Here is a 27,800-nt window from a genome sequence, read left to right as displayed (position 1 = left end):
TAAGGATGGCCTGCTTTGAAACACAGCTACTCATTGCACGTAGCAGGGGTTACAGCTCCAGACAGGTTTCTTATTCAAAGCCCAACACTGAGATTAAGATTGGGCACAGTGGCAGCCACACTTCACCTTCATACCCACATATCTGAACTTTGTCCTTAAAATCCTTAAAAAGAATAAAATTCAACAACTGTTGGTAAAATTACATCATTATTTGCCTTTACTTAAACTGCAGAACAAAATGGAGGGAAAAGCCACCAGCAGAATTTAAATGGACAGAGCAGAACACTCATTTGGAAGAAGATAAAAAAAAATGCATGAGCTTTCAGAAATACCCAGAAAGCTGGTAAATTTTTATAACACACAATTCCCTCTAGGTTTCCATGGAAGATTTTTATTATTACACAACATAAAAATAACATTTTAGTTACTTTCCACCAAGGCTTCACATAAGACCTCTGTGTTAGGTCACGATACAGATGTTACAGAGTCCTCTTATGGGTGATGCAAGGCCAGTGTGAAATCCAGAAGAGTCTAAAATCATGATCTGGGGGTTACTTTGCACTTGCACTTACTGTTTACTTTGATTTTCCCTGGGCCAAAATACATAGTTCTTGTTTATGCTATATGTCAGTCTGGCATCCACAAATCAACCCTGGATCTGGAAAAACCCACCTAAGTAAATTTTCCATTTGATGTGGCTGCCTCTTGGTAATAAAAGCGAAGCCAAGTGATTGAGTTTCAAGAAGTTCCTTTCCAAAGCTAACTGGCTTTGCTGACTGTGGCAGAAGACTGCCCTGGAGGGGTCTACAGCAGGACCTAATTGAGACTATGACACCAAAACAAACCAGGTTGTATGCAACAGTAGTGGGAAGACATTGCCATTAGGATCTCTACCTCTGGTGTACTTTCAAAACTTTTTATTACATAACCTAGGAAAAAAAAAAAAAGGGCTTGTGATGCAACATCAACATTTTAATAGTGACTCAAACCCTCAAACTAATAGTGACTAGAACCCTCAAACGTTCTGTATTAATGATGAAACTCAACTCTCAACAACGCATGCTGGTAGAATGGGAAGAATAGAAGAATGGGAAACCACCTGTTTTTTGTGTAAACCATCACCTTCCACTAAATCAGTGATCAAGATCACAGAGTAAGATCAAACATTTTCACATTTATGGACAGCATTCCCTTCCCTCTATATGCCCTCAATGCACTTCGTATGCCACCTGAAGACCTGGGCATTACCGATCCACCAGGGCCAGTAAACTCAAATATTCCTGCTGTTGCTTGTACTTGCCTAGAATCAGCAGCTATGGAACCACTGACATTTTTGTGTGTCACATATTTGTAATAAATAAATAAATTAGGCTACAAACAAGTTTGTTAAGCAACAAACTTGAAGCTATCTGGATGCCTTCCCATTCTAAGGCTTCCAAAACTGCCTATGTTAATGGACTGCATTAGAACTACTAATTTTAATCATTCTTTGTATAGATGCATGTTGAAATACTGAACTCAGCCCAGTAAAAAACACAGTCCATTTTCTCCATTGATAACATCCTCTTGGGGGAATGTTCTGGAGCTACTTTTGCCTTGATCAAAGTGGTGAAGAAGCAAGCCCCAAATTAGGTGAAACAAGCCCCAAATTAGGAGAAACAAGCAAACAAAAATCATGTTGATGCACATGTAAGGCTGAACGTGAATCTCATCACTTACGAAGAAGCATAAACCTATGAAGCATGAAGTAATCAGTCTCATGTTGCCTTCAAAGGAAGAACTCAAGTGCATTAGCATCTGGAGTTATCTCTGAGGAGCTTGTAATTCACACCGCATAACAGTCTGATATTCTGAGAATCAATATGCCATAAATTATCTACTCAAAAGATGCTGAGTAATGATAGATCTACAATCTTTAGAGCCTTTCGTATAAATCTTTCCTTCAGATATCCTGTTGGCAGAGCTTTCCCCCCATGGTGGCTGCAATCAGCAGATGTAAGGAGGGCATATCTGCAACCTGATCTCAAGACAGGACCTTTCATGTTCCGTGGGTGGGCCTCAGCAGCGTGTTTCTAACAAACTAGACAGCACTAGATAAACAGTTCTAAACTGGAAACGTTGAGGCAGCTAAGCCAGAATGCCAAACAGTGCAAATCCTACGTAAGTCTAAATCCAGCAGTTGTGCCTTTTGCTTTCTGTCCTCCTGCCATTTCTAACTTTGGCTGACAGCGTTTCCTTTGGGAATCTAGAAAAAACACACAAATCCCAGCTGCAGTGATGTACTTCCTCTTAGCTGAACAGGCAAAGAGAACTAGACCTGCTTCCTGAAGACTGGTGAAAATCCAGATGAACTCTAGATTTCATTAGTTAATAGGTAGAAATAGAGTTACAGTAGAAATAAAAATCCACTCCACGGCTTTATTTATAACAAGACTCAGAGTATTAGGAGATATTCTTAGACATCAGGGAGACAATAGAGAACAGAAACAGCTCTCAGCCTGCGACTTGTAAGTTACAACAATTTGCTAAAAGCCACAGCATGTTTAAACTTATTTCTTTTTCAAATTCTCACAGAGGAAAAACCATTTACTATTTGTTTGAAGTAATTTAATTCTTGTCAACTCCCCCTTCCCCCCCAATTGAATTTTCTATAGAATGGTATGCAAAATTCTACCTGCGTGGATCGTATTAACTGCTGCTTTATTCAGTGAATAATCTCATAAAATGTTTGGGATACTCAGTCGATATCAGCAATACCAAGCTGATATTTGATCATGGCTCCACCCTACCTACCTGCTTCATTTTAAAAGGTAAACATGACCTGAAGAAAATAACTTGTTCTATATGGATTAATTCAAAGCATTTTGTCATTAGTCTCCAAAGAAGAGTGAAACAAAAATGAAAGACATCCTAAGAGCCAGACTCATGTAAGATGATATTCTGGCCCAGATTTCAAGAGAAAAAAAATTAAAAAGCCTTTCTACAACAAAGAGGTAATGCTTGGTTTCTGAACCATTATAGATTCAAGACACAAAAGGAGTAAAAATGTGTTAGTCTTGAACACCAGGGATTGGCAGACTACACTAGGTGGCACTGCTACACATGGCTTAAGTTTCTTTATTGTGGGTTCAAATTAAACTTCGTTTTTGGACAAATACCTGTATTAAGTTTATAAAGGAAGTGTTCTAAGGGAGCTTTGGCAAGTGGCAAGGAAGTTCTTTGCTCTTGTGTAATTACAGGCAATTTCTGCCATGAAGTTATTACCCAGAAACTGGCCAGAAGGAGTCTTGATAATGATGCTGTTCCCTCCTTCAGAATAGACGTTTAAGTGCTGTTTAAGCCAGTCCTTCAAAATGTACACACACAGCCTCATAAGCAAACATCACCTCTGTGGTGTACATGGGAGCTCAGTCATTGGTGTTGACAGGGGAAAACTTGACCTGAAAGACCTGGACACTACCAAAAATACAGATGGCAGAATGCTGACAGTACTTCAGAAACTGGGTTAAGGAGACTGACAACAAAATAAGACATCTTTATGGCACAGTCTAAATAATGAGTTAATTTAGATGTCTACTTTTAACATTATTCAAAAGTTATTACTGCATTATTTGTTTTCTGCAGTTTATAACTAAGCAGACATTACTCATTTCAGTCTTTTGCCTACTGCTAGCACCTAGTAGGACACTGAAAAAAAATACCAAAAAATAGGACAAAATAGTTGGCAAAGCAGATAGTTGCAGGCATGAGTGTTGTTTATATTCATTCACAGCTCTGTGTAGTACAGAGCAAGACACAAGGCTACATGTCTGTGATTTCACTCATCTATTCAATCTAATTCATCAATAACATTAAATGTAATTGGCTGAATACTTCTTGGCATCACAGCCTCATGAGTGGGTGTGGGCTGCATAGACACTCAGAAACAGGATGCTCACTGTTCTTCTTTATAACAGTTAGGTAACAGGAATTCCAACCACCTTTTATTCTTAGAAAATCAGAAAGGGAGGTAAAGTCTGCTAGAACTATCTGCAGCCATCTGCCCAGCAAAATAACGTGCAGATCCAGAACTCTGACACTGACCTTTATTACTTCATCTTCTCTGGTTCTTCCTGAGTGAAAAGACACCAATACTAAAATGATCACAGCTTAAACCAGAGAGGCTTTATTTACAAACACAAGTCCTGACACTAGAGGCTGTTTAAGTTTGTCCCATGTCATGATTTGCCACCAGAGTAAGCTTTCAGTGCTGAAAATCAGTTTCAGCCGAAGATAAAATACGTGAAGCAGTTTCATGAAGAGAAGTAAAAAAGATGTGTTTAGTCAACAGCTTGCTGTCCTCATACTGGACTGAAGAAACCACATTCAAACTCTCTCCAGCTTTACAATATCAGAAAGAACCAGTGACAAACCTTCTGCCTTTTTTAAGTAAAAGCTGAGGCTCTAGAGATTATGAAGCCTCTAATTGTTTCTGCAGACTAAATATGAAGTCATGGAAGTCATTACAGAAAATTCAAACAAATAGCTAGAACCACACATGCAAAAAGGAGAAGCAAGAATAATGGCTCTATGTAATTTATTTTTTGTGCCACATCTAGCAACATTACTACTCATTAAATCTCACAGAGACCTTGCTGCTCAGAATCCTGTAATTCTATATTCTATATTAAATGGGACTGTACCTTGAGCTATGCTAACATCTTGTTAACTCGTCCACTTGGAGCTCACTGCATGTAAAGTTAAGGCATCACCACTTTGGCACATCTCTTTTCATTTCAGCGTAAACACCAGGTTCTGTGCATCTAAAAATGCCACTCAGAGTTTAAGATGACAGGACTTTTTGGCAATCCTGAAACCCAGCACCTAACAGTCTGGCTTTCATAGGTGTACTGAATATCAGTAGGCTTTAACCTGAACAATTTTTAATACTAAACCTTCTTGGGAAGACTTTGTATTGCCATACAATGAAAAAATTTGAATTCTTTCCTCCTCTCCACTATGTGCACAAAGGCTTGATGAAGTTGGTTGTGGTTATCATTACACAACTTTTGATTGGCAGCCAATAGGTGTTCAAATGAAACAATTTAAGAGTGCTGATAAAACTCCCATTCCTGGTGACTGGAGAGGAGCAGAACTGCAAGGAGTCATCCAAAAGCAAGCAGGGCACACTGCATTTTGGGGAGAAGAGTGAGTTTATCCAACAGAAGAATAGAGTTTCTGAATTTGGAATTGCTAATGGCCAAACTCATATTTCATTCTAAGCTTCTGGATTTTTAAACTGACTTAGAAAACATGGAAACTAATAAGTCAAGTATCTTCTCATAAAGCCAAGGAAGACTGGAAGGCTGGGATTAATTCTGTTTATGTGTCTATAGAAAGTTATGCTTTTACCTTGCTGAGAACAGCCACATTTCTTTATGAAGAACCCCAGAAGAAAGATTTCTGTGACTTAAAGAACAAGTGTAGAGCTTTATAGGATTCTCATTCATCTGTGGTAAATACCAGCATTTCTTTAGAATCTCCTTTGAAATCTTCTCCACATACAAACATTTTACAGTGCAGCAGAAGAATCTTGCTACCCAAAGAATTCAGCGTAAAACATAAAATAATTTCTTTTTCTTTTACTTAAAGCTGTTTTTTCTTGATACAATCAAAATGTCAGCGTCAGTATGTAAGGATACCTTTTTCCTTCCACACTATTACATCCACCATCTTTTCCCAGAGAAAAAGAAAATAAACCACAAAACCAAAAACTTAATTTGTGAATTTTAGTGAGAACATAAAAACTTTTTCCTTCCTATTTTGAATATAGTAGAACAAGAACAAAGATCTTGGCAACAAAGCATCTTCACCAAAGTAAACTAAAGCACTAAAAGACAGTTTATAGTTGTCCCTTGCTCAAAGAGGGGCTAGCAGACATTGCTACATAAACACTAATTAGTGAGACTGCTGAAATTTAATTCAGATTTCATGATCAGAACAGAAAGCAACAAACTGAAAGCAGACTTTCCTGCTCAAGTCAGCTTTTAATACTCCTTAGTTTTGATTTCATTTCAAGTGTGTGACTTTGTATTTATCCAGGATAGAGGAAAAAATGCAGTGTCTTATGGAAAACTGCAAAATGGAAATGCTAAAATCTATAAAACAGCTCTTTGGCAGGTCCTCCAGACAGCAAGTCTAAAACTATTCCAACCAATTGCATCTTTATTGGAAAGAATCAAGCAGTCCTAAATTATCAAGCATATTCTACCACGTGACTTCAATTAAGAGGAAAAACTGCCATAGCTGTTACCTTTTTGAACTTGGAAACTAGCACTGTAGGAAAATGTTGGCATCTTCAGGGTCTGATCTGTGATGGAGTCCAAAAGTACATAATTAAACTCTGAAGGCATCGTATTTCATTCCCTAAGATGATGCCAGGTGACTGCATACCAGCCTGTTGTCTATGCATCCATGCAGACACTGGAGAGATGCTGCAAAGCCTTTTTTTTTTCTTTTCTTTTAATGGATGACATGAGAGGAAACAGATGTCTATAATATATATAATGCCAAATGGTCTCAGAGGCTGAATGCTTAGGGGTAAGGTAAAACATGAATTAGACTGACCTGTTCAGGACAGGAACTCTGTCCTCATTCCATCCCTACTTGAAAAACAAATGGCTGCCAAACACCAGGCATATTCTAGGGGTGGCAGTACAGGAATTTGAACCAGAGGAGTTGCCTATGCAGTACACAGACTCAGTTGTGTCCTGGAGGATGTTTAATAGGTAAGAAATTAAACAAATTCAGTAGGACAGAGGAAGATCTGAAAGTCAGGAGGCAACACTGCCAGCAGAACTGCAAACCAAGACCCAAGGGTAGCCACACTAACTGGTCAGAGTCACATGTAATGACAGCTCTCTCATTCAACCACTAAGAATTCTTCCTTGTCAAAAAATGCCAAGTGTATATTTTGTTCCCACAAAATTATTTGAATTTTCACAAGTTAGTGTTTTCCCTCCTGTACTTTATGTAAAGCAGTCATTTTAGGTAAAGCCATTAGCAAAATTCATATTAATATAGCACCACAGGTTCAAGGTCTGAAAGGCAGTAATGCATTCTTCAAGATGACAAAGAAACAAACTCCTGTAATTCTTTGTATTGTGTATAAAATTTTGTACTACTTACAAAAGTGTTTTATATATTTTCATCTACTGGATGAACCCACATGGATGGCTTCCTCACATTCATGAAAAGCAAGACTACATAGCACTATGTGAGTAAGTTTTCAGTTCAGAAAAGAGAAAGAAAAGCTATCTTTCCATGAGAGAAGAAAGGAGAGAATGAGGGGAGACAGGACACAAATAACCTAGAGATCACAAAAAAGACAAATTAAAATGTTTGCTGTCCTCAACCCCATTAGCACAACAAACCATTTTCTAAAACTGGGAACCTGTTTGCATCAAAAACTGCATTTGTTTATGAAACAAGAGTTTGTATTCCAGTATCTACTGGCACATGCAGATATTCCATTCAACAGTAAAACTACGGCAGCATTTTAGTACAGGGCTTGGTACTGAAAGATTGCTTTTCAGCTGGCTGTACTTCTGGTTGTGGGTCTGAAATAAGGTCCTCAAGACAGAATGCCTCTGTGAGATTGTTTTTGTCACAAGCAAACACTACAGCACCACCACTACCATTCTGGATATGTAGAAAACAGTAATACAGTCAGTTTACAAAGCAACAACTCTGTCTTGGAAGGGTGGAGAGGGTTCCAGATTCTAAAGGCATTACAATTAGGCATGAGGAGAAAATAAAAACACAGCATTCCAATAGTACGAACTCTTCTTTCTTCATTATGGATTTAATTATTCACTATAGGGTGATACAGGGGCAGATGGGGCTTCCCTCACCGTAGGTGGTCTCCTTTGAGCACGATGTTTAAGCGCAGAGTTCCCTACCACCAGTTGGTAAAGGCAGGTTTCCCAGCAAAGATAAACAACTCAGCACAAGGCAGCTCAGCTCCCATGCGGCCACACCTTGCACCTGGCAGAGCTGCAGGCACTATCAAAGCAGGCATAACATAACCCACACCAGAAAGCCTGTTTCTCACCTGTCAGGCTGGTTTTAAGCACATAAAGGAGGAAGGTGAGGAAACAGCTCTCCAGCACCAGCACTTCAATGAGTTCACTCAGTCCCCACGTTTAGAATCTATGTTTTCACAACACAAGTGATTCAACATTTTGAGATTTAGTTTATTATTCTGTGCCTTGACTTACAGCACATACTTGCCATAACCTTCCTCGAACAATGCTGCAAGAAGTTCAGAGTGCTTAACCTGTGCCCAACGAAAGGAAAGAGAAGGAGCCCGCAACAGGCAGCCACAGAAAAACTGGAAAATAATCTGAAGTGGATGCTTCTATCACTTACAGCATAGGAAAAAAAGAAATAGTCCAAAGAGTAACAACCAATATTTTGAATAAAGATGAGAGCTTGCTGTAGTGCCAGGTTAGATGGCAGATCAAATGAAAAGATGCATATCCCCAAGGCCCCCGCTCCCCTCCTGTGACATTTCCACAAGTTCTGGTGCCACTTCTAACCTCTTGAAGCAGTCGCTGAGTACTGCCAATCAGCCACAGCGATCTATAGTTGATTATGAATATTCTGGAACAATAGACAACATGTTTATTGGCAGTTGCTTACTTCAGAACTTTTGTTTCGCTGCAAGCAAAAGCTTTAATCTCAATTGCCAAACACTGAAAGGGCAAGGCAGATGAGAAGGAAAAAGGCTTTTATCTTCTACAAATGTGACAGTCAAAAGTTTGAAAAGCTTTTTCAAGAAAAGCACCGATATAATCTTTCTAATACTAAAAAAACTTTAAATCTCAGAAATGAAGAGATTTTGAGATCACAAGCTAAGCACTCTAAACTGTGCAAGTTAACATAGCATCAAGTAATCTTCTGTGTTCCTGCAGTGGCTATTATAATAAATTTTAATATATTCTTAGATTACATTTTGGGATTGCAGAGTAAAATATCCAAATCCGACATCTTTGCTTTCTGTCTCCTGTGAAGAACACTGCAGAAATAAGCACATTATAGGAGTGGCTGAAGCCTCAGCATGGCTTATATACACAAGGGGATGAAGCATTGTACAGTACTGGCTGACAATATACAACAGATTCCATATGTGCAACACTGAAGTGGTTGGAAAAAGTGAATCATCTTGTACAGAATGTGATGCGCAACTGAGGGCATTTCAAACACACACAAACATGGACTGAAAACATCGCAACAGCCCTCACTCATGGATGGACTCCTATTTGTGGAAAGAAAATGCTTTCTTTAAAGCACGTTTTTGTCAGTATTGTACTTTTTGTTTTAGTGGGTGTCTGAAGTCGTTGTTACCAGGTGTAAGTAATAATTAGCAAATGCACATTGCTGCCACACACCAGCATGCTTTGGGTGGAAGATGCTAAAATGACACTGTACAGTATTTTGTGGTTTGCAAAAAGAGACATAAGAGCTCTTGCTGTGCATGTTTTGATTAAATGAGAGCCTGAAGCAAGCACTAAGGTCAGCTAACTCCAAAGATGAAGCTGATTTTCAAAGTGCTGATAGCAGTCCTAGCAAATCTTCTTGTTTATAGTAAAGCCTCACAGGAGAAAATGAGTAGTGTTGTATGCCTCAGTGGACTCACTGTCTCCTTTCGTTCCTACTTCAGGGCTGCAGGTTCCTTTTCACCCCTTGTTTACCCTAAGGCAGCTGCCAGAGCCAGCTCAGTGCCTAGTCCTGCAGGCAAGGTGGGGAGGCACTTACTTGAGTTGTCCACTGAGGCAGTTTAAGGGCATTCATCTGGACTGAATTTCAGCAGCTGTTATCAGCACTTTGCTGTACAGACAAACTGAGGAAAGCATTCACTACGGCGGCAGCAAGGTTGTACATAATTAAAACAGGAATAGAGAGAAGAAAATAAATGGGCTTACAATGAAAGGAGAATAAGCTGCTTGATATGGTTCACTCAGACTCAAAGAACTCAAGGACTCCAAATCTTTGTGAACTCTAGTACAGTCTTCCCAGTGCATTGGGAAGAGCAGACTTAGTTTTAGTCACATTTGGGAAACAAACTAGTTTGAAGATGGCTAGATCATGTGAGTAAAGATAATATACTCAGAAGAAACTTAATGCAGCTCTAAGATCATTCATATTCATGCCCTTCTGGGGCATAAGTAGAAAGCTGCTCTTACTGGGTTGGGTAGAACCTGTTCAAATTAAAGGCAGAATACCAGGTACTTTTAATCCTAAATAGATGTAAAAAATAAAAAAGTCGTATCTTCAGTACTACAAGGGCAGCACTAGCTTTGTCCTAAGCCACATTCACAGAGTTTGAATAAAAGGTAGTCATGTGCTTAACAAAATGGGACATGAGTAAAGAGCAAGTGAAATAACTTTTGGGATGATGATTGGAGGTACTTCTATGCAACAGCAGCTTCTTGAGCAGGACAAGTAGTGCAGCATCAGAAAGATGCTCATTAGCTCTGATGCAGAGCCCAATGGGGGGAACTAACACACAGAAAGTCTTCATTCAATTTGTATTGTGTTCAAAGCAGACAATGCTTGTTACAACAGAGAAATGCACCTAGAAACAGAAGTTTGCATGCTGGGAGCCAATGCTACATTTTCTTAAGATGTGGTAAAGAATTCCCCAGGGGCTTCTGCAATGACATCCTGAACTGAATGAAGAATCCTAAAACAAAGAACATCAATGGATGAGAGTAATGGGAAAACTCAGATGAGAACACAGTGGATGAATGACTCAACCCAAGAGACTCTACATATTCTTTCAGGAACAATTTAGAAATCCCAAACAGCTTTTGAACTGCTTGAGCAATTTAAAAGCTAATAATAGAATCTTGCTACATCCCACCAAATCCACAACCATTTGCACCTACAAAGCGTTGTTAGGTCCATATTTTCACAACAACTAAGGCTGTTTTGATCTGCAGACTACAATGGCTTCCACATACCAAAAAGGGCTGTAAGGACAAGATCTTTACCTTCTAGCACCTTCTGCAGAGCAGCACTTCAGCTGAGACTAGAGAAGTCCTGCAAGGTTGTAGGAGAGTAGAGAAACAGGCTAAATTGTCCTGCTCATGCAGAAGAAATAAAACAGAGTGACTGAGAAAATACAGGAAGAGCTTACACCTTCTGACCAAATAGGGTAAGAAGACGAAGAATCCCTTCCTTCCTTCTTTCCAGCTAGAGACTCAACCAAATAGCAACCGTGAATTTTTTGGTTAACTAACCAGTTTATCTGAGTATGAATAGTTCTAAAATAAGTATTACAAAATAGGCAGAACTTTGAAAATGACAGAACCACTTTGTCTTTGGAATGGGAAGAAGTTTGGCCTTTCAGAGGTTAAATAAATAGTAGTAATAACTAGTATAACTGATTGCATCTTAGCAGCATTGCTAAAATCAGGTATTTTACTCTGATATTTAAACATTTTAAATTTTGATATTTATTGCACTATTACTGACCAGACTGAATGCCATTATAGTCTGATTTTCTAGCAGTACTCTTCTGTTCAATCTGTGTATGCAAACTGGCCTTATGTTCTTGAAGGAGATGGATAGTGTGAGATGTCTCATTTACTGGCCAACATCCTCATCATAAGGGCAGAAAGTGGAAATTACTAAAACAAAAACAAAAACAAACAAAACAAACAAACAAAAAAAAATGAACACAAAAAACCCCAACGAGACTATTTCATGCCACACTTTATTATTTATTCCTTGTACTTTCTAATCTCTTCCAACATCTGCTCAACTATGCAGCCTGTCTGACAGCAGCTGGCAGACACAAAAGTACGCTGGTCATTACATAGCCTTGTTAGGTAGGGGGAAGTTCTGTTCTGTGATCTGTTCTTGGGGCACTTCTCTCTCCGTATTCCTCTCTCTCTGTATCATGTATTAAACATGATATGGTGCTCCTGAGATTTTGTTCCTATGAGCAATTTCTATTGACTGAATTATGGAAGACTGGTAGTACTCAGTCTAGATCTACACCATCTGTATCTTTATTGAAGACATTGTATACATGTACATATAGAGCTTATATGTGTCTGTATTGTTCAGGGATTGTGGTTTATCACTGATGAGTTCACAGTTCTTTGAAAACCATCACTCTGGAAAAAAGAAAGAGTGTGACGGGAAGAGGAGAGGAAAATCTGTAGTATAGTAGCTGCACCAGCTAAATAATTCAAGAGATTCTGGCACAGACCTGTCAGCAGACAAGGGTTACTGTGGAAGTGCACTGCAAGCAATTTAAACTTACTTAACAAAGATTTGTACATGTTTCTTTACAAAAGGCATTCTTACTTTTACGCTGAGATGATGTCCAGCTCTCCACTGTGAGTGGCGAGAGATCTTGTGCATTCAGTGACTTCATAAATCATTAATGTACTGAAAAATGTTTGCTAAGGAGTAAATCTCTTCAAAGAGGGATTACTGTTATCAACCAAAAGTTGAACATGACAGTCCCTGAAGAATTTTAACACCCTTCCTGTGAATTTGAACTGCAGATTGCAGACTGCTTCACTGTTTGCTCTTCAAACAAAATGGCAGATGGATAGTTGGCAGTCACAAACAATTGAAGCATGTGATGTAAAATTACTGAATGATATTTAGGACCATGCTCTTGGTTAACGTATGTTTATTAAAGCATAGAGGAGAAGATTTTTCAATGTTTTTCAACAAAAACATCTAATATTTATGAGCTCTGCTTAACTCATTGTACTTGTTCACATTGAATCTTGTGAGGTACAGGGAGTAAAGACAGTTCCATGCCAGATTATCAAAAAGGTTATTTCCTTCTCTGTAAATTTATCAACAGAGCATGTTGGAAAAATAACTTACAGTAGCACGTAAATACTTTCATAGTAGTTACTAATAAATGGTATCACTGATCTAAACCTTCCAAAGCTAATTCCGAAAAATGATTAGTGCATCAGTTCACTATAAGCACCACTATACTTGCCAAAAAACACACAGACATTTTTTTGTGACTTCCATGTTCAACAGCTTTCCAAAGGCTTGTATGTGAAAGTGTGAAAACTGTGTTGTTTTACATGTACCTTACCTAGTGTATCAGGTGAAAACAAAGTGCTGCTACTAAATGAAATAACCACATGTACTGCATAAACTATGAAGTCACAGAGGAAAATGAGAAGGTAGCTTTATAGATAAAGTTACCAAGCACTGCAGGAGATAATTTACTGTCTATGACTTTCTATCTTAGCACATCCACATTCACTTGCTCATAAAAAACTACAGTGCATCACTGTTTCCTGCCATACAGACAAGCACGTTAGCATTATTAATCTCTTTCCAGTTCTTTGAGAAAATGCTGACTGTAAATAAAGGATGAAACTTTTTTTTTCCTACTTTATACTTTTTATATATCCCTTGACATTAGGTCAACAGCAGTGTACCAAGTTACCTTCTGATGTCTGTTCTTAGTTGAGACTATTCTTATGTCTCAATTTCCCCCTTCCTTTGTGATGTTTAAATCTTGATCCACTCTCAAAATATTCAGATGTTACATTTGCATTTCCTGAACTATACTTTTGCTCATCATGCTTGTATATGAACAAAATAGGTGCAATCAAAATAAGTAAACTTTAACAAAACAGAAATATTATCTCATCATGATAAATTGACAGATTCAACTACAAAAGACTGAGCCAAACAGATCTTATGTAACATTATTATAGCACTCTCATAACATATAGTCCTGTGCCACAGGGAACAATTTTCAAGAGTATACTATGACATACATAAAGAAACACCAAGCTTCAGATTATGAATTTATACATAACTGGGAGGAAGATAATCTTATTGCTGTTGTGCAATTGAAGGCTATAATTTCTTTATGCCTAAGACATAATGTAGGTTATACAAAAACACAAACTATCGTATATCCTGAATGGTTTATACTGGATATTATTCTCTTCACATAGAGATTTCCAGAACATAGGTCCTTCAGCTTCACAGATCTAAATTCCTAGAGTAACCTCGGCACATGTGAGCACACTGAAGTAGAAACAGCAGGAAATGGTTGACACACACTCACATTCTAGGAATGACTGCCATTTTTAGAATTTTCAGCTTCCTGATATCTGTAATGATTCACTTATCTGCATCTAAACCCTGACTAAATAGAGAACTGATGAAATAAATATGTCCTTTGATCCTGAAAAATAGACACTGACAGGAAACCTCGTGGCAACCTCACTACCAGATACGTTCTGGTGAACTGCAGAGCAAAGTGTCATGCAGCTCACCCTTGCAGGTGTTGCAGTGCTACTCACCAGACACAGCTGCTGTGGCACCATGTTCTCATCTGACTTCCCTGCTTCTCCCTTCTTCTTTCACATTTCATTGTGCAGGACATTTTGCATACATCCTACAAAAAAACATTTGTTTAAGCTGGTGAGAAATAGGGTAACAGGAATTCTAATAACTGCCTACAACTCATCAAAATAGATTTATGAAGACATCAGAGCCAAACTCTCCTTCACACTGCTAAACAGCGTAGCAAAGGCAATGACAATGACAACAAATGGCAGCACTGAGGATTCAGATTGGATATTAGGAAAACCTGCTTTACCAGAAGGGTAATACAGCACTGTAATGGGCCAAGAGAGAGGAGGCAGTGGGATTTCCGCCCTTGGAGGATTTAAATAACTAGACAGTCTTACCTCTCTTTTCAAACCAACATTTGTCAGACTCTATCGTTCTTCAGATGTAAATAAATCTCAGATCACCATGAAAATTAAATGTGCTACAGTAAGAACTGTATCAGGTCAATGGAAATAATTATAACCAGTCTTCAAACATTCACAGAAATCATCACAGACAGACTGGTAAAGCTTCATAAGAAAACTGGATGGCAGGTAGGTGCAAAGTCCACTTCATAAGTAAGAAGTGCTGTGATCAACAAAGCTTTATAAAAAGGGTAAATCTAACAAAATCTGTGCAGTCTTAAGCCAAGAGAATAGTTCACAAAATAAAAAAAAAAAAAGGTGCCCTTTTACCAAGCTTTTAAGTTTCAGAACAGGTTCAAGAAATGACCTTGACCCATTTGGTAATTCTACAGGCTAAGCACATCCAGTGAGCTACAAAACCCATGTGGAGGTGTTTACTCCTGTTATTCCTTTCCTGAAGAAACAATTAGGATTTTATCTGCTATTAATTGTTTTGGAATATGCATCCACAGAGGAGCTTTGTGCAGGAGCAAAATTGAGATACAGTCTCTCCATTACTAAAAGAGAAAGAACTGCAAGGCTAGATGTTATTGAGCATACGCTTTTCCACACAGAGGATTGTAAATACTGCCCTACGTGATGTTTTAACCACAGAGAAAAGAAAACAACACAGTCTAGATGGAATTCTTAAAAGGAAGAGAGCTGAAGCTGTTGTGGTTTTCAGAAAGCAGCCCAGCCTGGGCACTCTGGCCACATCTCTTTCAATCTGAGCAGCCCACATGCAGCCAGCAAGACATATGCTTCCTTACAATTGCCAGGAATGCAAAGCAATACTAGACAAGTCTAGACTGATCTTGGGCTAAATGCAAGAAGTAAACCAGTGGATCCAACTGTGCAGTGGATGACATTTGCCTGGCAAGGGAACAGTTGCAAGTACTCAAGCCCTAGAATGGGGTGGGTGGAAAGGAGGGAGGGAAGAAGAAACAGCTTTCCCAGAAGTGCTTTTGGTTCCAGAGGAGAACTCACTTCCAGAGAAGAATTCACTTCCCATCAAGGAGAAATTCAGCTTAGCTGAATTTGTTCTCATCTCTGTTAGACAAATACTCCCCATTTCTCAACAAAACTATGTGTAGATCACATTGAAAAGCTGGATCCTGAACACAGCTACTGTACAAGTCATCTAGATTAATCTCACTCAACATTTTCTGTTTCTGCTAAATACAGCAGATTATGCCCTGCACTGTCACTCTCACCTTCTTTTTCAGGCAATTTCCCGATGCCCCTTCAGTTACCACTTATTTGCACAAACGCCACACTTATTTCACTTATTTGCACAAACCCCACACTTTTTCTTATCTTACTTCCTGATCATCATAATGATACTACCTCTTATAAATTAAAGTTTTAATGGCTTTTACTTAAAATTTACAGCGCTACTTCTACCTTCAACAAAGTCCTGCTCCTTGATCTAAATCCTGCTACTGTCCCATTCACTCCTGCTGATTGCTGTTCAGATTGCCCAGCTAATTGAACACCTATCATGAAAGGCAGATGTCAGCTATAGGCTGATGGCCAGTCTGGAGGAACACAATTAGATTTCCCTTTGAATTGCATGTATGTGTTTCCTTCCAGTGGAAACAGGGAGTGTCAGAGGGAAAGAGGAGAAGGGCTTACGCACAGCCACTTCTTCAAGCAATGCAGGCAGACCTTTCCAATTTGTACTTTCCTCCTCAGCTTCAAACCCTCTTCCACTAGTCTGTATTTAAATTAATCAGTATCTCTTGCCCATACCTTTTATCTGAAACTGATTTTTACAGCTTGCTCCTGCACTGTAACATTTGCTACCTTCCCAAAGTTTATTTAAAATTAGAGTGCATATATAGGCGTCAGTTATTACAATACAGCTTTGCCTGCTGTATTGGGGGAATTTTTCTTTTTTTTTTTTTTTTTGTATTTGCACCGGTATGATTGCATCTTAGCATTGGCAAGTGCCTACATTTAAAACACAGGAGTCAAGTCACAATCCATTTTAAAATTGTCTTGAAAAATGACAGCTTTTAAAAATGAATTTGGGCCTTCTTTTATATGACAAACATATTTTCGTCTTTTTTTTTATTGGATATGAGGGTAAAAGGCTTTCTCATATTCCTATGATTGTCTTTGAGAAAACATTAAATGCCTTGAGACTCCTAATAATGTTGCAAGAGTTACAACACGCCGCCGTCTCCCGATACCCTTATGCACTGTTTATGTAGTAGAAGATAAAATGTGAAATTTGCAAGATTTGTTAATACCTTTAATTTATGCTTTTTATTAGAGTTGCCTGTAGCTCACTAAAAACTATTGCGATTATTAATGGCAGGGCTCATGCTGTGTCCATTTAGTATTAATTCTTGTAATCACTATGAAAATAAATTCCACTCTGTGAAATGTGTTAAAAGCGCACAGGTTCAAATCCTGCCTGTGGCAACATTCAATTAAGACAATGAGATTTAGAAATGTGTATCTGAGGTCAGAATCCGTTTCACTGCTGAATGCTCACACAAGGAGTTAAGGGCTTATTGCACTGACTTCAGTGAGTTAAGACCTGTAGAGGCTGTTTTCTCCCTTCTCTGTAATGCCTTTATTTTGAGATTTAACAAAGTGGTCATTAAAATACTGAAACTTACATCAGACTTAAGTAGGCACAATATTCTGATGGAGACATGCTATAATAATAAACAAGGATAATGAATTTCCGCATGGACTCTGTGGAGTGTGTTAGTCCTCAGTCAACATATTAACCCAAAAATTCTTATCAGATGATCAGGTTCCTGGACTGGAATTTTGTTGTTCAGATATTTGGAAATGTGTATATGTATGTGTGCACCAATTTATAGGGGAAGCAGTATGTCTGCACAGCAGACTTGCCATTGAAGTGAGAAAGCTGCAGGAATGCTATAGTTTGCTGCATCGGCCTGTCAGCAGAACTGTCTTGGAGGCAAGTCAGAGTTGAAAGCTGTGTATTTACGGGTATGTTTTAGCAAGCAGATTCACACAGAAAGATAGCACTGTGAGGAGTGGAGCTGTTTGTCACATCTTTTGCTGTGAATGGATTAACTCTCCTCATGTGTCTGGACTTTACTAAGAAATGAAAATGCTAAGTAGATTATTTCACTTTACAGTTCAGATGAAGAAATCATTTATTCATTTCTTACATTCTAAACATTTCATATTACTTGAAATGTGCTGAGAGTAATCAGTTCTTTTCAGGAGCAAACAGGCATGTTTTCTAGTTCACTCTTAAGGACTTCTGAGTGGTTCGAGACTTGTGTTGTTTTGGGTGACAAGGTCAGTAACCAACTGACGAAATAGATCCTTTATCTAAGCAGTACAAGTGGCTACTTTTCAAAATAGTTTTTTATTGTGGACACTTTGACCTTGTTTTGAATTTTGTTTGCCCAATCACATCCTGGTCTTACCATTAACCACACACTTCTACAGATTTCAAACAATGGCAAGTTTTCTCTGGCCAAGTCCTTATTACCTCTCTTGTTAATAACAAGATCTAGGCTACAGTTTTCATCTCTCTAGCATAGTGACTGGTTAGAATTTGTTTTCTTCTGCATTTGATTTGTAAAGCTAATATGTTTAGACGGTTGGGTTGCTATTGTGATTGTTTTGGCAGGATTGAAAGCAATGTACAGATTTATTTGTAATGTATGAAGTCCTTGACGTGCTGTACGGCACTTCAGAGACTCCACAATTTATTTTTTGTTGCGGCTTGTCTTTAGTCCTTGCCAGTTTCTTTCCTTTCCTTTTCCAAACAAAGCTAGGGCTGACAAATCCTAACGTTACAGAATTTTAATAGCTAGATCCAATTACTGAGCTCATTTTGTAATTTACCATAGTCCTTACAACTTTAGACCCAGAAAGGCTCTGCGAATGGGCTCAAGAAAGGTGACACTGTAGCCAACAGCTATACAAACCAAAATGTCCTCTGGCCTTAAAGGCTCCTGGAATCAGTGCTTTTGTCACCATTATCCATAACCATTTTCTGAAATACTGCTTTCAAAATGTTCTTTTAATGAAATCACATAGCTTTGTCTGATCCAGTAATAACATTTCCAGGGGCCGCAACAGTTTGCTTTGGCTAGTTTTTGTCAGAATTTTTATTGGTTTCCTTAAAGTAATTACAACGTTAATACAAAAAGAGCATTTTTCAAGAGAACATACAAGAGCGGGGATGAAAAGGAAGGGTGAGCTTTTCCTTTTCATTTAAATCCTCTTGACTGATTTGCAGGTTCTGCAGATCAGCTTGGGAAACAAAAGGAAACTTGGAATTAATATATACCATACATGTTTGCTGCATTAACAATGGAACAGAGCTCTGTAATATGCTGTGCTGTTTATGTCCAAGACTTCCACTCTTTTCAGTGAAGCCTTGTTGTAGCTACCTAAAGGCTTTCATTTATTTTCTGGCTCTTTTTTTTTTTTTTTTTTTTTTTTTTTTTTTTTTTTTTTTTTTTTTTTGTGATGGAGGGACTCACACATCATTTGGTTCAGAGGGTGACAGCAAAATAAGTGGCAGTTGGAGAAGTGTATTAATTGATATTAATTAAGGAGGGGAATAAGAATTTTTTTTCACATTTCTCAAGATTTCCTAAGTTTTTCAGAACTTCTTCCAACAGCCCTGTTCTAAACTCAGCAAGCCTAAACATGGACTTCAGCTCTCAAGAAGTCAGAGATTGCTGGGAAGCTGCAGCTCTTACTTAATCTCGTTATGATTCTGCAAGAGGGTGGTGAAAACATTCCTAAGGCTGGAGTAGGTAGGAGTATGTGTTTACTAAAGACACACCAAGGATTGTAAAGGTGTGAGACCCTTCTTACAGGTATACCAGCACTCTAAGGGACGAAAGCAAAAAGCCTCCTTGCTCTTACAGTGTTGAAGGAGAAGGGGTGAGGGCAGAGCTAAGAGAACCCAGGTGTGCCTCAGTGGGTAGTAAAGGGCTAATGAAATCAGCATGATGATGTTCTGTGTCTGGCAGCTCACTCTCTGTGGCCTTTTAAGAACCGTGAGAGAGGAGAAGTTTGTTTTCTTATTTTCTCATTGTTTTGTTAATTTCTTCCTTCACAGAGTTAGTTGCCCAATGATGGAACCATTCTACAGCATATTTCCCAAGGTAGAAGAAATCATTCCTCTGGATTTTGAGCATTAGAAGAATGTGATTTTGCTCCAAAAAACAAAATAAAAGAGTTTACAGTAAATCAACTGCTATTTCTATCTCTATTCCTTACACTGTGTGCATCATGTGATAAGGTGTGGATACTTCCCAAGCAAACAATTTAGGTTTCTCAGCTCCAGATTGCCAAACTTTCCAATGCTGAGCAATCATGGCTATGACTCACATTACATTTGAACTCTCCAGACCCTATTTTACAAAATTTTCAGTAAGGATTTTTAACTCTAAATAAAGAAAAACAACAGAGGTGTCTCAGTACTTCTGCAAAGCTTTTATGCTTGTCAGAACTTACATTAAGAAAAGGTAATAACCAGCAATGGAAGGATTAAAGATGCTCCATAGAAAGCTCTGTGAATGGCAGCACTATGTAGAGCAGGCAACATTTACTGTTCCCATAAGTCCTAGACAAAGAATTACAGAGGATTTTTTTTTTTTTTTTTTAAGTGGACACATTTGTACATCAATCTTTCAGATACCTAAAGCTGCATGGTTCTTTTTTCCATATTACTGTACCTGAAATACACGTGAGATTTCTTTTGCCTGTGCTCTCTTAAGAACGTTTTCAAGTTCATTCTACAGCTCCCCCAACTACTGCCTCTTCATGTGAAAAACAGAAGTAGTGAGTTCATTCTCAAACACTTCTATTTTTCCTGCAAGGACTTAATGACTTGGAGGTAATTCATCATCTGCTCTGTTGGGAAACAGAAACAAAGACAAAACTAGCAACCTACACTCTAATTTTGAGATAATTACTCCTAAAAAAATAAAAGAGGAAAAATTGCAATGAAGTGCTTATTCTCTCGCTCACTGATATACAATAAGAACCACAAAAACAAATTGGCTGTAGCTGTGTATGCAAATAAACAAATAAAGATAAAAATAAAATTATTACTATTCCATTTCTTTCTCTATCTTAGAAATTAAAGAAAGTAACACTTATGTCACAGTCTCATTTTATCTATTTGCAGTCATCCTCTAGCTTTTTACATCAAAATTTCAACATTCAGTACATAAATATTTACCAGTAAGGCCAATGTTTTACCCTGAATTTATGTTATATACACTCATGATGGTCAGGTCATGATGTCCTGCACTTCAAGACCCTGTTCCAAAAGCTTCTCAATTATGAAAGTGAACTATATACATTGGGAAAAAGGCTTCTCTCAAAATACAGGTAAATTGTGTCCAGTGCTGATGGTACAGCAGCTGGTAGTGAGAAGTGGGAGAGATACACCTGCTCATTTACAAATCCCATCTGGTTTTAAAGATCCAGTCTAGGATATGATAAGACAAGCAGGAAGAACTGACATGGAATGACTGTCTTGTGCTTTCTCAGTACGAATTCTACTGTTTTGTTTTTTTCTCAGAAGTGTATCTTTCCATGTAAGCTTGCCAAGGGAGAAGGAGGCCTTCCATCTTTTCCTCCACAGTACCATCCTTCATGCAAGGGAGCCAAGAATCAGAAAAAAGGTCAACAGCATTTTTCGGACACTCAGCATTATCTAAAAAAAGAACTCAAAGGTCATCAATCCAGCATTAAGCCTGAAGAATAGAACCTGGATAATTTGTTTCCATTTAAAGCCTGGAGTGTTCTGGCACTGTGTTGATATTGCTTTAAAAATATTTATTCTTAGCTTCTAGCTAAGAATGAAATATGGATGACAACTATACAACAATTAAAAACACAGGTAAGAGAAATTAAGGAAGAAGAAGAACTGAGACTATTTTTACCACTAAATATTGCTCTGTTTTCTTATAGGAACAGTATTATACACTTAACAGCAGGCAGTGCTTTTAATGCAGTACATGGTGAAGTAGAACAGTCACTTTTCCTCTTTTTAGTCACTTAAGTTGTAAGAAACAACATCTTTTGTTTAAAAATCAAGTACTTTGGTTAATATCACAATTCCACTGGCAAACCTGAGGGGAATATTTGGAATGATTTCAACTCTAATGCTTTGGTCAGGTGCTTGCGCTCCCAGTGCTCAGCCTGACATATTTCCTTCCCAAAATCCCTGCGCATATGCAAGCAGTGCCACATCTTCCACTGCCACTCTCAAGTTTCTCCCTTTGCTCCTTCAGAGCTATGAGCATCCCTCCTATAACCACTTGGTGTTCCAAATCCTGTCTTAACTACAAGGCAAGTTGGAAGAACAAAAGGAAGCAGTCACTAGAGCACTTTGCCAATCTCTCCCACCCAGAACTTGGAATTTATTTGCTAGTAGAAATCCAAAGTTTTACAGGTGGGACTGTTTATGACACTGGATGGTCATATTTGTGATTCTGAAGTGATTAATGAACACTTTTTTTTTCTTTTTTTTTTTTTATGTTTGTAGTTGTAACAGAGTTAAAGCTAATTTCAGACTGAAAATGAGACACCCAGAGTGATTTCTATGTCAGAGAATGTCATCTTCTCAGTTGAATTGCCCATAGTGATTGAAGCTGATGGAACTTAGACTGCTGAAGCAATCTTTTCACCACATTGCTGTAATTCTGCTTTTTAGCAGTGCACGAGCTTGCTGACAGCAGTGCGTGGCCACCAGTGCTGCCCTTCAGAGGGGCTGAAATGCAGGTCGTGCTGTTAGCTTTTGGTTAGGCACTAACTGGGCTTTGCTCTGCAGAACAGCAGCTGTTTGTGCAAAGACTTTAAGAGCCAACCTTAAGCAGTGGTAAAAACTGATTGTGATCAGCACATGGGATCTCTCAGCCCTCTGAGCAAGCGTAGAGGCTCTAAAAAATCTGCAAGGCAACCAAAAGTTGTCTTCTTTGTGAGTGAAAGCAGCATCGCCTACCTGTGAGTAGTCATTATTTGGTCTATTCTGTCATGTAATTTGCGAAAGGCTGGGAACAGACACGTGTCAGGACCGACTCACTAGCGGTGATGGCGCTGACCAGATCTCCTCAGAGCTCGTGAGGTGTGCGGTCACCAATGGGATGCGCGGAGATGGCTTCCTAAAACCTGCCTCAGCTCTCCTTATTCAAGTTTGTTTTTGTTTTTGTTTTCCGTGAATGAAAAAAAGACAAGAATTTTGCAGGCTCCCCTTCAGCGGAGCTACGGTCTCTATGAAGGAGGCTCTGCCTCAATACGGCTCTCGCTCCACAGCTGCTGGCGGGACGCGGAGCTCCTCGTACCGTTGCCCTCCCGGGACGGAGAATTGGCGGTTCCTCACAGAGCCGCCGCTCTCACCGAGGTGCCTCAACCCGCGGGGCCGCGCTCACGGGACTGCTGCGGCCGCGGGGCGGAGTGGAAGCGGGCGGGGAAAAGTTTCTCCCGTGCTCGCCCCGTCCCTCCCTCTACACACACACATACACACACGCACCTCTGCCTCCGCAGGCGGATGAGGGGCACTTTTGAAAATTATTTTCTTTCCACACCCAGCCTTCGTCTGACATCACTTCTGCAGGAGGGCGGGAGCAGCCCCGCCGCCAGACGGTCGCGGAGAGCTCCGCCGGCCCCCGCGCACCGTGAGTACCGCGGCCGGTGGGGGTAGGGGGGGGGGCGCGGGGCTGTGCGGGGCGGGGGGGGAGGGGGGCGGCTGTGTCGGTGAGGGGATGGAGAAACCGAAAAAAAGACAGAAAGAAAGAAAGAAAAGAAGTAAATATTTATATGTATATCAAAAAGTTGAGGGGGGTTTTGTTTACTACCACCCGGGCCCGGCTGCCGCCGCTTGCAGTGCCGGCTGTGAGCAGCCGCCGCCCCGCTCCGCTCCTCGATTTGGGCGCGCGGCCCCAGCGGCGCTGGGGGAGCGGGCGGCCACGATGTCTCGAGCCGCCCCGCGCTGAGTTCGCCCTCTCCTCAGGGTCCTTTCTTCTTTCTTTCTTTTTTCCCCCTCGCTTTTATTTTTTCTTTTTTTCTTTGTTGATGTTATTTCAGTGGAGTTTGCGTGTACTACAGTAACTCTTGATTGTTTTTGGCAGCCGAACCCCCCCTAGTGGAAGAACTTTTATATATAACGCGGCGCAGACTTCGGTTTGTGAAGTTTCGGTTTTTTGCCAGGGTTAGGTTTTTGGGTTTTTTTTTTTCCACTTGAGTCAAACTATGGTTTCAAAAACCCGCTCCGACGTTCTCAGAGGGGCCGTTGGTGGCTGCCGAGCCCCGTGGCACCGGGAGGGCGGTGTTGGCAGCCTGGAGCTCGGTGCCGGCCCCGGGCAGGCGGCTTTCAGCAAGGCGGGTTGCTCTCATTACGCAGTTGTGGAGGTCAGCTCCTTGTTTGGACATCTTCAGGAAGAGCTCCCACTGACTCCTTGTCTCAGCTCGCTTCCCCGGCGCTGCTTACAGCCTGCTGCCACCGAGAAACCCGCAGCTCAGCCTCCTCGTTAAGCTCTTGGCACCTTAACTTGTTCACGTGGTGCTGGATTATTATTTTTTTGTATATATATTATTTTTTCCCCCGGGAATACTTCGTAAATGATGAATAATTGTTGCAGTTGAACATCTTAGAAGTATCTGACTTCATTATTGACTTGAGAATAGCTGTTCACTTAGGCACATTTTCACGGAGTTCTGTAGGAGCTTTGAAAAGAAACAGCTAGGGTTGGCTGGTCTCCATCAAAAAGAAAAATAAAACACTTTCTTTTCCTTTACTTTCAGACTCCATACATACAAGGTTGGTGCGTTAGCTATGTAACATAAGCCTTCTCTCCTGCCGAGCAGATACTTTTTCTGTCAAATGAAGTGCTAGGTTGTGATTCTTCTGTCTGCTCTCTTGCTTTGATTTTGAAGGCTTTGCTCCCCAGAAAACCCTGCTGGCAGTGGGATGGCAGGTGGCTGCAGGTGGGCAGGCAGCAGCAGTGCCTGCGTGTGATGGGTGCCTGGGCGTGGACTTTCTGAAGGCATTAAGCTGTGTTGCTGTCCTCTGCACTCGTTTGTGAACTTGTAAAATAGATCTGGAGAATGGGTACCTGGAAGAAGATTGATTCTTCATGCTGAATACAGTTGTGCATAGTTTGTATCGTGTCAACTGCATGGCTGACATGGATTTACCAAGTCAGCTGCATACCCTGCTAGGTTTATTCTGATGAAACTAGGAATTATTCTGCCAGCCGGGGAGTCACCAACATTAACTCAAAGTGAAATACAATTATATCATGAGATCTGTAGCAAGATGACCGGTTTCTTGTTAGCATACTTGTTTGGGAAGGAAAACAGTCTGTTGGTATAATTTAAAATAAAAACAACATAATACCAGTAGACAAGACACTGCTGGTGGTGTATTCTTTATTTGTGGTCTCTGGAAGGACTTCTGTTGTAAGCACCCGAACAGTGTTGATTATGCTGTGCATCTGCCAGGGAGGAAAGACACTGTATTCTATTTGCTTACACAGATTTAAAGCTCTTGCTAATAATGGAAATTGTTCAACAGACAGAGCCAGTCAAGGTTGGAGGCTCTCAGATGAGTTCTACTGCAATTCTCAGATGCTGTAGTTACTCCTTCTGGCAAACACAGCTTAAATGAAATCAACATCACCAGCTTCATCTATTACCCACTGCTGGTTAATGTTGCTTCATGACTTATTAGCATCTCTTGCTTCACAGTTGTTTTGTGTCTTTCTCTTCCATTTTCATGACTTTTCTTTTATGGTGTTATTTATCTCAGGGTTGTTTCCCATCTTGGGCTTGAAGTTCTTAGAATGATCAGAAGAATGTTGTACTGAGGAGTCCCATTCAGGTATTTAGAAGTGAAGGCCTTCCTCAGTTTTTGCTAATTATATCAGTCGTAGTTTGTCTCTTCTTACTGCTGTTTGCCAGTCCATTTAGAAATGAGGTGTTAGGCAGCACAAGGGGCTTCTTTTCACTTTAGTACTTTGTATATATTCTGATTTTCCAATAAGACTTCATGTTCTATTTCTGCCTTGAATGACACCACCCCATAAATCACAACAAGAATGCTTTCAGTTAAAGAGATAAGTAGGTCTCTGGGGACAAGACCACTTGTATTGCTAGCCAGCAGAAGATGCACTTTCCGGGTCCTGCTGCCATGTTCCTGTTGGAAGAAGACCTGGCAGAATAAGGCACTGTGTTATTCAAGAACTGATAAGAAAGAGATTTATCCTGCAGTGTACCAAACAGTTCATGTATAAAATTCACTCAATACTTGAAAGCAGACAAATGTGAAAGGAGAAAGGAACACACTTACTGAAATCACATTGGTTTCAGAGGGAAAATGGGGGGAGCATAAGCCACAGCGGTGAGGAATTCCATTTGTGGAGCTGTTCAGCATTTGTTAGGTTTTTTTTTTTTTTTTTTTTTTTTTGGATGCTCAAAACAAACTAATGATTGTTGTGATGTGGGCTCTGTATTCGCTATCCTTGTTGAAAGCATTGCTATTTTAGAGAGGAGATAATTTCGTAGAACGTATCTCAGTACATCAGGTAGTGTTCATGACTTCATCAGGAAGATAAGCATCTCAGTTTTCAGAAAATAGATCTTGCTGGGTGGGATTCAAGAGAAAGCCTGATGGCTTGAATTCATCCATCAAAGGAATTCTTGTTTCTTCACCAAATGGGGAAAATGTAATTACACCTTTTTATTTTGTCTATGAAGTTTCATGGGCAAGTTTAATGATGGTATGCGTATGCCAAATGAAGCCTCATAATTTGGGTGTGACCTCAAAATACAGCCCTCTGGCTGTGGAGAGATATTCAAAGGAGACTTTAGGTTGGGCAGAAAGTGGGCTGACTCAGGCACACCTTAGAGATGGCTATGGGACATACATTTATGGGTGACTTCTCCAATTCTTAAACATGACACGGTGTCTGGAATGACACAGAAAGTGTGAGTGTGTAATGGAGGTGCTAAGTGGCACATGAAATTCATGCCCTTCTTTCAGGCAGAAAGGGACCTTCCAAAGTACCCAGATATCCCTGTTGAGATGTGTGTGCTGCTGCTGAGCTCTTCAGTCAGTTTACAGACTCCCTTGGTCTCTAGGGCTGACAGTTCTCAATGCACGGGAGCAACAAATCAGCAGTGTAATTCAAACACAAAAACAAACCGTAGTCTGGAGACTGCAGGAAGAGCCTAAAGCAGGCCTAAAGAGAATGAACCTGCCCATTTTATCATGTGCTAGCATGCTCGATGGGGCCTTTACTTGGCAGGTCAGCCTGTGGTGAAGCAGGCCCTGTATAGGCAGCCAGTTTGGCCAAGGAGGGGCTGTGGGGCAGAACAAGGCTGATGCAGGCAGGAGCTGGCTGGGCTCGGTTGCCCAGAGTACAAAAAAGCAGCCGACTGGTGCATGAAACTCTACAGTGAAGAGGTGCTAGAAATGCTTCTACCTGAGCTGGGAAAGTTCATTTGGCAATCTTTAAGCTTTACTTTCAGTTGCGCTGGTTGCAAATTAGAATGTAAAAGCAGCCTTCAGAAAGTTGATTACTTGGTTGAGTATTAATACCAGTTAAATGCTACCATGTTGCTGTGAAACAAAATAGTAGTAATAGAGGAAGAATTTGCTCTTTTCATTTTGTAGCCAAGTGCTCTACAGTCAATAGGGATATATCTCCTGATAGATGATGTGCAAACTCTGAAATAACTAAAACTAAAAATTCTCAATACAGAGCAAGTCATCGCCAAATCAAAACAAGCAGTTTGAAAATTTTACAACAGTGAATATAACACATTTAATTGCTAGCAATTTCCATAGAGCATCTGCCAAAGTTAAAACAATATCAGCTTTCGTTTCTACTGAATTAAATGAATCGCTTTCAATCTGGAAAGACAGACTTTTTCTGCCTTTGTTTGTTGGTTAATTAGGTGGAACAACATAAATCACTCAAGCTGTTCTGTTGTATCTGGATTAATCTTTGGATAAGCAGGAGCCTGTAACCAGTGAAACCC

General features: G+C 39.8%; 1 protein-coding gene across 2 annotated transcripts in view; it reads left to right on the top strand.

Moving 5' to 3' along the window:
• Positions 1–23,237: 23,237 nt before the first annotated feature.
• The window catches only part of EMP2 (epithelial membrane protein 2), a 29,415-nt gene continuing 24,852 nt past the window's right edge, over positions 23,238–27,800 (top strand). For both annotated transcript variants that reach the window (XM_042828192.1, XM_042828191.1), the window contains exon 1: positions 23,238–23,434. The gene's annotated coding sequence lies outside the window, so the exon portion shown is untranslated. The remainder of the gene's footprint in view (positions 23,435–27,800) is intronic.

The sequence above is a fragment of the Centrocercus urophasianus genome, unplaced genomic scaffold (assembly GCF_019232065.1).
Source record: "Centrocercus urophasianus isolate 14NV4802_14NV808 unplaced genomic scaffold, USGS_Curo_1.0 seq_29, whole genome shotgun sequence".
Classification (NCBI taxonomy): Eukaryota; Metazoa; Chordata; class Aves; order Galliformes; family Phasianidae; genus Centrocercus; species Centrocercus urophasianus.
Note: the sequence above shows the minus strand (reverse complement) of the source record. Positions and strands in the feature narration are given on the sequence as shown.